A 14,947-nucleotide genomic window follows, 5' to 3' on the forward strand; every position below is an offset into this window, starting at 1 on the left:
GGGACGGGCTCACTGTGGAGCCTGGACATAGAGGGAAGTGGGAGGAGGCGAGGAGGGCTTGGCCAAGCTTTCTTGGAATCCAGCCAAATGACACTCCCGCCTTCTGCCCCAAGGCTAGAGCGGAGGCCTTGACCCTGGCCTTGGGGAATGTTATGAGGATTGGAGGAAAGAACTGAGCAGGGCCTTGTGGTCTAAGTCGTTTTGATCAGAGAATGAAAACAACCAACGTGGACCCAAATTCTTCCCTGATTTCAATGGATGGCAGCATGGTGTAATGGAGAAACTCTGGCTCTGGCTTAAGACAGAGCTGGGCTGCATCCTGGCTCTAGTGCTTACCAGCTGTAAGGCACAAGGCAGCTGTAAATCATATTAGCATCTCATTTACCACTCTGAGCCTCTGATTCCTCATTAGTAAAATAGGGATAATGGTGCCCACCATGAGCGATAAAGACCAACGGATACAACGCCTGTAATAGGGCTTGGCCCGTGGTAGGTACTCAATCAGTATAGGTTAGTTTCCCACCCACTTCCTAGAGTTCAGAAGAAAAAGTTGCTTATTTCTTCATTGCCTCTTTTTTTTTTTTTTTTACCATTTTTTTGGTAGCAAGAACATTTAAGATCTACTGTTAGCAACTTTCAAGTATACAATACTGTATTATCAACTACAGTCACCATGCTGTAGGTTAGATCCCCAGAAGTCATTGTAACTGAAAACTTTGCCATCCCCCCATTTCCCCCACCCCCCAATCTTCACTGCTCTTGACGCCATTACTACCCAAGTACTGAGAAGGTCCTGGGAGGCAGTTTAGAGAAGTGAAGAAAAGCACAGAATTTCATCAGATAGGCAGGAGCAGCAGTCTTTCACTTTACTTGTTTGTGTGTGTACCCCAACATAATTTCCTCAAACCAACCACTCCCTGCCTCCAGCACGTTTTAAAAATGGTCTAAAAATTGTTCAAGTTTAAACAGCTACAAAAAGTGTGATTTCTGGCATATTGTAAATATTAACATTTAAAACTAACTGTTACATCCCACTTTTAAATTCACCCAATGAAATATAACATCTGTGATTTGATACCCACTATGATCCATTTAAAAATGTGTGAAAAGCTCATTTCACGTTCAGAAATTTTACATCCTTTAATCTCCTTGAATGTGTATTATTATTCCTACTTCCTCCACAGATTTTTGTCCCAATGTATTATTTTTTGTGCTTCGAAGTGTTTTATTGAGCACATTTAAATAAATGGAGAGAGCCATTTTTAGCATTGAATACTTTTTCTCTTGCTCTCACAGGGCTCTCCTTCAAGAGTGTGCATTCTTTGATGAAAGTACAAGGAAAGAAGAACAAAGTCACTAAGTGAAAATTGTTATTGTTCCCACCACCAGTCCAGGAGCCCAGCAGGCCCTTGGGTATGGAACCGTCCAGGAAATTGGTGCCTGTGTTGGGTCCCCCTTCTTTTGCAAAATGGGGAGAGTCCTAGTGTGGGAATTCAGTCTTTTTCTCAGATAATTCCATTTTAGGAAAGAGGGCCTATGGAAGTGGAAGATCTGGAAAGTGGTTTCCTGGTTACTATTTTTGCTCCATTACCCTCTGGAATGTCCGGTGTATCTCAGTTAGAGGACAACTGAGTTCAAATGTGAAACCCAGTTTTGTCACTTACTTGAGTCAGGTAACCCTAGGCAAGTTACCAAATCTGTGGGTTTCCACAAAGGATTGTTATTAGAATAAAATGAGTTTAAAAGAAATTGTGATCCAAAGCAGGCTCTCAATAAATAACATGGATTCTCAGAGGACCCATTTTTCACTATTTAGGATAGACGAAATTATGATGTGTATTATTTTCATGGTGTACATTTGAAAGGGTAGAGTTTGTCTCCCAAATCTATTATTAAATTAATGGTATGTCTTGCAACTGATGGCCACTTGGAATTAAAGATATGGGGCAGCTTGCATCCTTCCAGCTTGTCTGAAGTCTGGCTTCTTTTGGGTTGCCAGCAGTTTACTTAATAACATTCTGAAATGGGCTCACTGCCTTTGGGAGCCAATTCTACAGCAACAGCCTGTGACACCTCCTGGATCTTCTTCCTAGGTTGTCACTATGGCTCAGAGCTCATCAGCATAAGTTTCGCGGGACTCTTTCCTCCAGGTCCACCAACCCTAACTGTGAGTGCACTGAGTTTCATCTGATGTTTGTTTTTCCCTCCACAGCTTTGTGAAAATTTCCTGCAATTTTCCTTGGTTGGTTTCACAGTTCATTGTTCAGAGGAGCTACTGGCCTCCTCAGGTTTGGCAACTTCACTTTATACTCCTTATCATTTAAAACAAACAAAGTCAACTAGAAAGAGATCTTAACGTTGACCCCTGTGTGAGATGACTCTAAGCTATGTCCAAAGAAACCTTTGTTCCTGCTTTTGTCCCTCCACTCTGAGGAGATCCCAATCCAGCGTGAACCACCATCTCCAATCGCGTATGAGGTATTCAGCTAATGTTGTTGAGTGAACGGATGCCAGGGAAATTCATTTTTAAAAAACATTTTATTATGGAAGATTTCAAACAATTATAGAAGTAAATAGCATAGTGATTCCCAAACCCCACCCAGCCCTAGAAAGAGCCCAGAAGTTCCTATTTTGAAGAAGCCTCTCCAGTGAATCTCATGCACTCAGTGGAACCACACTCTGAGAAACTCTGATCTAAACGATGAAAGCTTCCGTCCCTCCCTCACTCCTGTTCAACTCCGTGGCCTCACCTCTTGCCGCGCCCCACCTTGTATTATGATCCAGTCACCCTGAATTTATTTCAGGTCTTTGAATGTGCTGTGCTCTCTTCATCTGGCCTTTGCACAGGCTTTGCTTCTGCCTGCAGCACATCCAGTCTCCACTGGACACCTTCACCCACTCTTCACTTAATTAACTCCTACTCATCTTTTGGGTCCTAGTCTGGCACCGCTTCTTCCCTGCCACCTTCCCCCACCTCCAATTCCAGGTCAGGTGTCCTTCCCACCTGCTCTCCCAGGGCTCCACCCTTCCCTTTCCTAACAGCCATCATACTGCTTTGTCATTGTGTCCTAATGACTGGTGTTTCTCTCCTACCAGACTGTAGGCTCCCTGAGAGTGGAGACCTTTTCCGTCTTGTCCACTCTTAGAGTCCAACACTCAGCACATGCCTAGCACTCAGCAAAGATTCGGCAAGTAACACTGAAACTGAATTCAATTGAAAGTTTATTTCAACCACACAAAAGAGGAGGACAATTTTAACAGTAGAAAATACTCCCATTTTATTTGTGTGCAGTATAAAAACCTCAAGCATTAGCACATATGTGCAAAATACAGTCAAACTAATCATAAACACCTATTTTCTAAGCTGTTTCCCATCACATTTATTGGCTACATGTTCACTGTTTTTTTGGTCAGCACTTGACAGATTGCAGCAGTAAGTATTGAAGAATTAAGAAGAATGTAGAAATGTCTATCCGCTTAACTGTGTTCTGTCCTCTTATTGAGAAAAGATTGTCTTTATTCATATTTTTTTTCAGCTTAAGGGATGCCAGCCAAGTTTTGAGGCCATTCTTTTCTTCTTTCTCTGCATTCTCATTCAGTCCCAAGACAACATACCATCTATGTCTGCACTGTCCAGTAGAGTAGCTGCTTACCTAAGTAGCTGTTAAGCACTTGAAATGTGGCTAGTGCAAACTGAGATGTGCTCTGAGTGTAAAATACACACAGGAGTTCAAGGACTTAAGAGGAAAGACAGAATGTAAAATATTCCATTAAAATTTTAAATATGATTACAAGTTGAAATTGATAATATTTTGGATATATTAAGGTTGTTAATAAAATGTACTATTAAATTTAATTTCACCTATTTCTTGCTACTTTTTTAATGTGGTTACTAGAAAATTTAGGACTACGTATGTCACTTGTACTGTGTTTCTATTGGATGGCGCTCATCTATATAGCTGCTTAAACTCAGCCGCAGCTTCCCCATCTGTAAACTGGGGATAATACAATACATTTCTCAAAGGATAGTTAGGAAGATAAAATGAGTTAATATCTGTAAGACACTTAGAACAATACTTGGCATATAACTGGTGCTTTTAAATGTCTGTGAAATAAATAAATGATGCTTATCATATTTAGTGTCTAAACTCCTCTTGTTAGCCCAGTCCCCTGCAAAACAGAATTTGAGGCTCAGGGGCTAAAGTTTCATTGGAGGATATAATTCCAGGGAAGCAGGACTGAGGGAAAAAGGGGACTGAGGCAGGAAAGGAAGGAAGCAAACACAAGGTGGGTGTTGTGGAGCATGCCACAGCTTTACAAGAAAGTCTGCATTTGGTTGCTTGATTACAAGAGGCACAGAGAGGCCCTGTGGAACCAGCGCATCTTGGAAGAGTTGCTAGAGGGCCAAGGTGAGCTGTTTATCTTCCACTTCCTTCCCATCTCCCATCTCACATTGGTCAAAGTTTGCCCCTTGTGGCGTTGTCTTTTGCACTTTCTGATTATGTCACTGGGCAGCAGCAAGGAAGTTGTAGACTCTAGAGGTCCAGGTGGGTTGGACCTGGGCTCTGGAGCTGCTGAGGCCCCTGACATGGCAGGTGTCATGGAAGTCTTGATGAAGACTGACGCTTATCCCTGGAGGGTTAGCCAGCAGTGTCAGATGGGGCAATGGCAGTGACAGTGAAGCTCTATGACTACAGGGAGGTCATCCTACGTTTGGGACTGGTCCAGCTAGGACTCAGGCAAGGGCCAAGCCCAGGGGCAGATGGGACCAAGTGGAACTGAGATCCTGACTCATACTTGCTACTGGTCTTCTCCCCTTGGACGTCTCACAAGCACCTCAAGTCTAGCATGTCTGAGACTAAACCCTCGATTTCCATCCCCAAATCTGTCCCCTGACCCAGACCCTTCATTTCTGTTTTCTACAGCTTAGTAAATTCAGCCACTTGCTCCAGCCAGAAACCTGGGTGCTATACCTGAGGCCTCCCTCCTCCAGCCCCACATGGCTCCTTCAGCAAGACCTGTCGGCTCTACCTCCAAATCCATCTCAGAATCACCCATGTCCCTTCGTCTCCACCCGAAGGCCAGGACGTCAGCTCTCTCCCTCGGCTATCACGGTAGGTTATAAGTGGGTCTTCCTGCTTCCTCTCTCCAATTCTTTCTCCACGCAGGAGCCAGAATATTCTTTTAAAAGTGTACAAAGCAAATCATGTCTCTTTGCTGCTTTAAAACCTTGCCATGTCTTTCAGTGTGTTTAGACTCAAACCCAAATTCCTTGTCTTGATCTTCAAGGCCCTCCTTACTCTTGTCTGTCGGCTCTTCCTCACCTGAGTCCCTGCCCTCCTGGCTCCCTGTCGATCAGCCCCACTCTGTCCTGACACACGCCAGGGGCCTTCTTGTTTTAGGACACGAACTACGCCTGCTTCTATTTTGTAAATAAACTTTTTTTTTTTTAAAGATTTTATTTTTTTCCTTTTTCTCCCCAAAGCCCCCAGGTACATAGTTGTATATTCTTCGTTGTGGGTCCTTCTAGTTGTGGCATGTGGGACACTGCCTCAGCGTGGTTTGATGAACAGTGCCATGTCCGCGCCAGGATTTGAACCAATGAAACACTGGGCCGCCTACAGCAGAGCGCGCAAACTTAACCACTCGGCCACGGCACCAGCCCCTATTTTGTAAATAAACTTTTGCTGGCACACCTGCAATACAGAGATTTATGGGCCACGAAGCCTCACATGTTTACTCACTGGCTCTTTACAGAACCAGCCAGCTGACCCCTGTTTTAGGTTCCTTTGACCTTGCCTTGGGCTCTTTACTTTTAGCCCAGCGGGTTCCTTGACTTTTGACTCAAGTGGAGTTTCCTTGATTGACAACTTTGCTTTAAAAAAAGCCTTTCCCCTCCACCCACCACACAGCCCTTTATTCTCTATCCTGCCACTCTGCTTCTTACCTTTCCAGCACTTTCTCAATTTGAGATCATGTATTTATTTCTTCACCTGTTTATTTTCCCTTTCCTCCCCTTATGACGCTAAGCTCCATGAGGACAAGGGCCTCAGCTGTTTTGTTTGTGTTGTACCCCAGCACCTCCAAGGGCTTCTTGCTAATAAGCTGGTGGAATAGACTTGACCCCTTGGGAGTGGTTCCCACCTCCTCACCACCGCCCTGGTCTGGACACCAAGCTGGTAATTCTGCTGCTGCTCACAGCTTGGTGGCAAATGACACTTCCAGAGAACAGTAGAGTGTTGAGAGTGACAATGCTGGAGTTCCTAACAATTCTCCCCCATCTGGGGAATTGTGACACCACCTCATTGTGTGTTTAATTTTTTTTAACAACTCTACAATTTCCATGCTATTCCATACACATCAGAAAATAAACATTGAGCACAGGGCAGCGTAACTTACATTTTTGTTAAAACAGCCCAGAGTTGCTCCACTGGGGAGCATCTACTCCAGAGGGCTGCCTGGAGCAAGTCCTCGGCTGTGGCACTTGCAGTGGGCTCCTCTGCAGCCACCAGGGGGCTGTGCCACCTTCCAGGGTCTTGCTTCCTTCCTAACTTCCCCAGAGAACAGGTTGGACAGGCTTCACGGAGCTGGGAACCCAGGTGAGGAGCAACAGCTCAGGGGGATTGAGGAAGCAGGCCTGGAGTCCCTCCCTGGGGACAGGCCAAGCTCGGGCAGGAAGAGCCCACGGACATGTCAGCACATGAGACTGAGACACAGAAGCAAGCACAACTCCCTTCGGATGTGCACGGGCAGGCATGGATGGAGAGGCAGAGCAGGAAGTGGCTTAGAGGGCCCCTCCCTCTGCTCCACAGATGACAACACCGAGAGCTAGAGGAGGGAGACAGCTGGTTAAAATTAGAACCCACTAGAACTCACATCTTGCCACTCTCTCATTACGTCTCTCTAGGCTGAATCTTCTAGGCTGTTTTTCTGCACAGTATCTAGAATGGCTGGACACAGGTAGGATTTCTCTGGAAAACTTTCACAGAGAAGGCTTGAAAGAACATTGGACAACTCAGATGGACCTGGGCTTGAACGCCGGCCACCCAATAGCTGCAAGGCCACAGCTAAGGCCCCAAGCCTCTTTGAGCCTCAGTTTCACATCCATAAATTGAGACAAGAGTCCCTGAATTGCTGGGCCGTTTTGAAGATTAAATGAAGTAACACCTGGGTGTGCCCAGCAAGTACCAGACACGTAGCAGACTGGTGGGCATTCAGTTGATACTAGTTTAATTTTGAGCAGCCAATGTGGCAGAGGCAGAAGATCAAATATCCGTGGGTTATAATGGCCCCTGTAATAATTACAAATAAACTCACAGAAGGAAGAATCCACAACAAATGCCCCTTTCCCATCCCCTCAACCCCGTCCTCCCAAAAGGCCAATATGGCTAGTGGTTCTGGGCCAGCTTTAGTAAACAGAAGAAATGACCCAGCATTTAACCCCTGCCAGGGCAAAGCTCCGTGTTCAGGAGCTGTGAGGACAATGGGCTTTCCTCTACATGTCTTCTGAGGAATCAGGGTGTGTTGTAATATTTTACCTTCTGGGATCCAAGCTTCAGTATTTCTCCACCTGGCTCTTATTTCTGGATATGTCCTGAGGACCCTCTCCAGGCCATTTAATAATTATCCTGTGGAGCAGTACTATTATTATTGTCATTTTTTCCTTTCCTCGGAGGCCTGAAGCAAATGTGTCTATGCAAAATGTTACTATTGCCTTAATGGACAATTGGCTGCCTAGCTTAGGAGGTGAGAGTAGAGCAAAGGATGCCAAGGTCATGGGTTTGGTCCCCTTTATGCTGATTATATTGCCCCCCTTCCCTAGCCAGGTGGCCATCTGGAAATGAGTCAAGAGGGGCTCGTGTAAACCCATTAGGTCTTCTGGGAGAAAAGCCCCAATGCACGCGCCATTGATGGTGGGTCATTAATGTCCTCTGTGGGATCAAAGGACACCATTTGTGTTAATGTGGGGCATTTATTCACAGGCCTTGAGATCTCAGGGTGTCTTGCTTCTCTTAGATCTGGATTATACAGCTGTGCTCTGAGGAATTCTGGGCGTTTGGGAGAGTGTCTGCAGTGTGGAGAGGGGCTGAGCTGCCCACCACCCTCCCTCCTAAGTCCCACTTTTAGCTGTCTACACATTGGGCATCTTTGTAAGATTACATATGAACCAAAATTTCTGCAGCTAAAAACCAGTTTGAAAACCAGTGCATTTGAGACTTAAAATAATGGCTACCAGGCACTATTCTAGGTGATCTATGTGTGCCATCTTGTGCCGTATGCTCCTCCTTGAAACCATTTCAATAGGTCTTGTTAGCCCCATTTCACTGACGAGGAAACCGAGGCTCAGGGAAATGAAGGAATTGGCCCCGAGAGCTAAGGAAGAAAGGAGGTCAGGACTGGAACCCAGTCTGCCTGGATGAAAGCGATGCTTGACATTCCTCAGAATAATGTCATAGCATGGTGCAAATAGCACAGGAGTTTGGGCTAGAGATCTGGGTTCATGTTGGGCTTCTGCCTCTCCTTACCTGAGAGGTCCCTGAATAGACACTGTATGCTTTCTGAGCGTCGCTTTCCTCCCCACAAGATGGGCACGATGATAATCCCAGTGAGGGGATGCACACATCGCATCAAATCCTAGTGGTGCCATGTGTGTGGAGTCTTGGGAAATAGACCAGACTGCCTCCGTCAGGACCCCTCACCCCGCAGTAAGGCTGAGCTGGCGCTGAAGCCGCAGACTCCTGATTCCCAATGACCCCAGGCTTCGGGTTGCTGAGCTGTAAGGGTGGAGGCTCCCATGGGGGCTGGAAGCCCCTAGCTGCTCTTAGTCTGGGGACCACAGCGGAGGTTCAGGATCAAAGTGAGTGCTCCGCTGTCTGGCGTGAGACACACATCCCTTCACCCTGAAGCCCTCTTTAATTAGCTTGGAGAGCTTGGTGCCTTAGAGAAATACCTTTTTGGGTGCTTATCAGTGCTTCTTGATAAAGTAATTAATGGGTTTCTCTTCTCCACTGAGCATCCTCCTGCCCTGAGAGGGCTGTGCTTGGAAGGAAGGTGCTAATTAGTTCCTGTGTGATTATCTGATTGAAGCAACTGCTCCAAGTCTCAGGAAATTACCCTCAGCCCTCACCTTCCCCTGGGTGAGACTCCCGCTCTCTGAATGTTTATTCCTTTTGCTAGGTGCCAGCTCTGCCCACAAAGTTCAGCCCCTTCCGCAAAGAGCCTCTTACCATTGGCAACTGCAGGTGGCACTCTGGTGCCCAGGGCCCTGCCCTGAGCCTGTGAGCCATCACCAGGAAGCTCTCAGGGAGGTTCCTGGAAACACTTCAAAGCAATTCTGGACTTTCCAAGGCTGCCTCAATGAAAACAGCAAGGGCAGCAGAGTGTTGTGGAAAGAGCCCTCTCTGGGGCCAGAGAACTGATTCTAGACTGAGCCGTGTGACCTTGGGTAAATTATGCTTTCTCTTCTTGTCTCAGTTTCCTTAGCTATGAAAAAGGAGTTGCTCTACAATCAGGGATGGCAAATGTGTGGTTTTGCCCACTGTGATGAATTGGTAACAGCTCTGCACTGTGTCGAGAATAATGAAGCCACAGCCAAGCTCAGTGGGAAGAGTGAGCTGAAGAGGTTGATCTGTGATGTTGGTCACTGTTGGTGCAGGTGCCGTGTTTCCCAACAGCAGCACTATTGGCACTTGGGCAAGGGTGATTCTTCCTGTGTTTAACCGTGCTGCGCCTTTCAGGATGCTCAATATCCTTAGCCAACACTCACTAAAGGGCGAACAAACACCCACACACTTCCAAACGTCCCCTGGGGGCTATGCCATCCCTGGTTGAGAACCACAGGCAGGGAGGTAGAAATAAGAGTCAGGATTCTTTTGGCTACAAATGACAAGACTATCCTTAAATCAGCTTAGCGAAAGTGGGAATCCATTCTCTGATGTGATAGAGAAACCGTGGGAGAGCCGTGGGCTACCTCTCTCCAGCCAACAAAGATATTATGTCTCCCCGTCAGAGGAATCTGCAGTAGGGCAGGTTTTTCCCTACATTTGCCTCTCCCTACCCCTTTTTATTTCTGGGGGAAATAACAAAACAGGTGAGCAGCAAGGCCTTTCCAGCGATGAAAGCTGAGTCGGGATAGAGAGCCCCTTTCCTCACCCCTGACCTCTAGAATATCAGCAGGGACTTAAGTGTGGCCAATCCAGGCATCTGCCTGGGAGTTGGAATCTAGAGAGACCACACAAAGGCTCAAAGGTCCGTCAGGAGTTATTCATGGCAGTGGTGTTGAAGTTGAGAGTTGAGAGGTTGCTCAGTGTCTGGTGGTGACAGGCTCCTGCAGGGCAGCAGCGGGTCCAGTAGCAGTGGCGGCTGCAGCAGCATCCCTGGCTGACTGCTCCCGTAATGGCCTTGGCTGAACCTTTGCTGTCTTTGGTTCCTGCCTCTTCCCTGTTCTTCAGCCTTCCTGTTGATTCTGAGTGATCCAGTACCTTCCAATAAATGGTTTTCCCTGTTAAGTTAAGCAGGGTTAGCTTCTGTTGCCTGCAGCCAAAACTCTCACTGATACAGTTGGAGTAGAGTGTCTGGGCAGGATGGAAATCCAGAAAGCAGGTGGGGTGCTCCAAAGTCTTGGGGGCTTGCTTGGGGCAGTTTGAAATCAAAGCCAATAGGACACAAAGTCCACCAAGGCAATTTTCCTTGGTGGTGCCTGCGCCAGTGATCTTGTCGAAGACCGGGAATTCATTCCCACAGGGGCAGACTCACTTGTGTTTAAGGCTGGGCTTTTTGAAGCTAGTTCTTGGCACTTCTATCTTGTGATTTACCTCTTTGCTAAGCTCAGGTCCCAAGAGCAAACACAGTGGCAGATGAGACGGGTCCATATGGTACCCACCACCCATGATGCCCTCTTCTTTACCATATAGGGCTAAATGGACAGGTGACTCCACACTTGTCATTGCCGGTTCTAGAAAACAACAAGTGCCTGAACTTCAAAAAGCAACCACACCAGGGCCTGGGTCTTTCCCTCCTCCCTGATCACCCAGACCCAGCAGAAGGAGGGCAGGGTTGTTACCATGGAGTCTGTGGGTGGGGGGAGTCCTCTTTGCAGTGGAGGTGATTATTATACCCTCCCCTTTTTCCTCCAGCAGGAAATGGCAAAGGTAAAACCCTAGATGGGGCAGGAGTCTAGAAGAAGCACTAGGAGAAACAAAAAGAACCTTCTCTGTTGGAGCTACAAAGAGCAGAGACCTGGATGTGGAACTGGTTGTTTCCTTTGTGATCTCCTGCTTCATTGTTGGACTCCGGCTGTGGCTCTCGAGTTACTTAGTTAATGGTTCACCCCTCCCCCACCAGCTCACAAGTGCCCAGAGGGTCAAAGCCATGCAGCAGAGACTGAAGATTGAGACCATGAACTCTGGACTCTGGCGCCAGATTTCCTGGGTCCAAATTCCAGCTCTGTCATGAGCTGTGTATATTTGGGTGAGTTGTTAAAGGACTGTGCCTCAATTTCCTCCCCTAGAATGATAAAAATAGTGATAGTTGCCTCACAAGAAGATAATGAAGATTAAATGAGTTATACATAATGAGTTATACAAATGAGTTACATATAATGGGCTCAGAATGGGGCCTGGCGCAGAGTAGGATCTCAATACCCGACAACATCTTAGTTTCTCTGTGTGGTGCCTGGCACAAGGTTGGGCCTCCTGACCTGTGGAATAAATGATCCAATTCTCCAGGGGATTCCTGAATGGGACCAGCAAGTTATGAAGAGCAAATTTATCACAATCTGGGCAGGCCCAAGGTTAACATTTGTTCCTTAAAACCAAAGGGTTAGACAGCTCAGTCGCCCCTGTTGCTGAAGTCTATCAGCTCAGGAACCCTCTGACAGGGCCATGAGTGTGTGTGCACACACATGCACATATACGCACACACACTAACCACAGGATGCCAACCGCAGGCAGCCAAGCCACTGGCATGAAGGACCTTCCTTATATCTTCAGTGACTTCCCTCCCTTCCCAGGAACGAGATTCCTCTAGTCCCTTTTCCTAGCCTACAGACCATTTCTACACCCTCAGTTTCCAAGATCAAGGCCCTGCCTACAAGAGGGAGAGCGGGCACCTGGTATAAACCAGTGTTCTTAAATTCCTCCCGCCTATAAACCCCCTTTTTTTCTTCTCAACCCTCCCAACACACAGAATTCAGAAACTCAAGAGCTGTTGACCTTTGCAGGTCTGGGAGCACACAGCCATGCCCTTGCCCCCGTCTTCTCTCCTGGAGCAGAATAAGACGTTTAGTGACACTAATAGTAATGCTGCTACTACTAACAATAGCGAATACTTACACAGTACTTACAACATGCTTAGTACTGTCCCATATGCTTTCTGTGTGCTGACTTTTTAATCCTCTTAATGATCTTATGAGGTAAGTACTAGAATCATCATCCCATTTTACAGAGGGAGCAACTGAATCACGAAGAGGTGGTAACTTGCCCGCAGTCACACAGTGAATAAGAGGCAGCCAGTCTGGCTCCAAAGGCTGAAGCATTAACCACAGCACCCCTCACCCCCCTCACGTATGTAGTTCTAAAATAAAGCCAGAACTAAATCATAAGAGAATGTGAGAAGGTGCAGCGGTGTTTTGATTGCTTCCCCTGATAATTACTTTAATGCTTAAAAAAAAGTCTTTTCAAACATACATGTTGCCTCCTGCTCTGCTGGTGCCCCAAGCAGGGCTCGCTGGGCCCAGCAGATGATCCAGGCAATGCTTCCTCCTTCTTCTGGCCAGAACAGCCTCTACCTGAAGTTCATGGCTGGGCAAGCCCGAGGATAGTCACTGACCCTTGGGAGGCATGGAAGGTGCTTCTTGGCTGGAATGGGAGTGGCTTTGGCCCCCAATTTGTAAATGGCAGGAGGACAGCTGCCCTGGAGGACAATCTGGTGTGGATTGAGGAGTGTACCCCTTAGGAGATGAAGGAAGCTGCCCTCTGCAGGTGTGTGTGTGTGTGTGTGTGTGGGTGGGTGGGTGTGTGTGTTGGGGGAGGGGGGTTTCTTAAAGCCCCTCCTGTTTTCCTTGACCCCTTGGCTCTTCCAGTCTCCGAGGTCATTTCTGGCATCCCTTTCACTCTTGGGACTTAGGCTGTAGTGTGTTCTTGGTCAATAGTGATCACTGAGAGAATATTTCCCTCCAAAACCACTTTTCATTTCAGTCATTTTTGCGACATGATACAAACAGAGCTGCAGCCTCTGCAGCCTCCAACCCACTGCCTTTCCTTCACCCGACGTACGACAAGGACTCTTTAGAGCCCCCTGGTCCAGGACCTGTGCTAGGTTAAAAAGGTGAGTAAAACTCACAGTTCTCATCCCCAGCATGCTGAGTCAGGCAGGACCTACATGATTTCTCCCCCTCGCCCATCCCCCAGCACAGGTAGGGCCGGGACAGTGTTTTATCCCTCTCTGAATCCCCGCCTCCTCCGACCTCACAACGGCCCCTTTGCCCAGCCCAAAGCCTTGTTTTCATGGACTCTCCATAGGTGTTTGCTGATGCAGGGGCTGGAAGCAGGGAAGCTGAAAGGCTATGTAGCCCAGCGGTTCTGAAAGGGGCAATACCAACTCCCAGGAGTGTTTTGAGAAATTGTGGGCCACTTTTGTTTGCTAGTGGGGGCCAAGGATGCTAGATGTCCTGCGATGCAAGGGACAGTCCTGTACAATGAAGACCTGTTCTCTATCCCACCTGTCTGTCCAATGTTTCTCCAGACAGTCATATATTGAAAACCCTGGTTTTCTGAGCCTTGAACTTCTAACTCCATATTACATATAAATACAAAGTATTTTTGAGTGGTTTTAATATGTATTGAATATTCCAGAAACATAACCACTGTGAACACGGAGGGAAAATTGTACTTGATTTCAATCAGCACTTTACTAAGAGTTGTTCACTGTTTTGGAAAAATCACATCCTGGATGGCAACTCTGCTCCTGGTGTTAGTGTCACCAAGAAAACAACACATGGATGTCACTCCACATGTGTAGCTGTTGTTTCACCCTCACTCTATGTGGAGATCCAAACTTCTCTCATTACGTCTTTTGGTGTAATGGTGCTTGGGTATTTACACATTGAATATGTAATTGAATACATATATGCATATATACATATCCTTTTATTTCTCATTTTTGATATTATTAAGGCATTGAATTGAATTTTTGAAACTATGCGTGCAAGTAGTTTATATTTTTTATGAATTTCATTTCAGGATAATGTAGGGGGTATTATAAAATATTTGTTATCAAAGGAGAACATGGGGTCCGATGAGGTGAAGAATGCTGGACCTAGTTTGTCCCCTCAGCTTTGGTCTCAGCTGTCCCCAAGGGATGCAATCTATCGAAATTTTAAAGCTTTCAAGATGAAGAGTTTTTACCATCCTCCATGGCAACCCATTTATTAAATGACTAATGTTGCAGGTCCCTGTGGTGTGAGTGAATCATCTGTTCAGCCTCCAGCAGAAGTGATGGTGTGCTGGGGACCATGTTGAATCTCAGGCCCTTCTAAATTACTTTTCTTGGCTTGGGAAGGACGTTGGGGCAGAGGGAATGGTGAGTGGCAAGAATCTAGCTACAGACAGCCAGAATGGAGAAGGAATGGGGAGGGCCTCATAGAGAGCAGGTTTTAAAGATAGAAGCTTGGGCTGTAGGCCCTGTGTGGCCACTAATCTGTGAATGGTCTGGACAAATGCACAGAACGAGGTGTCTGGGCTGGACCCATCCAGTGCTGGCAGTCTGTGACTCTGTGTCTGGTTCTTTGGTTCTTCAGTGTTGGCTCAGAGTGAGCAGTTAAAGAGCAAGTGCTTTAAAGTCACAGCCTGGACTCCAAATCCTGGCTCCTCCATTTAATAGCTGGGTGACCTTCAGAAAGTGACTTAACCCCTCTGAGGCTCAGTGACCTTGCCTGTAATATGAAGAG

The sequence above is a fragment of the Equus przewalskii genome, chromosome 14 (assembly GCF_037783145.1).
Source record: "Equus przewalskii isolate Varuska chromosome 14, EquPr2, whole genome shotgun sequence".
In the NCBI taxonomy this organism is placed as follows: domain Eukaryota; kingdom Metazoa; phylum Chordata; class Mammalia; order Perissodactyla; family Equidae; genus Equus; species Equus przewalskii.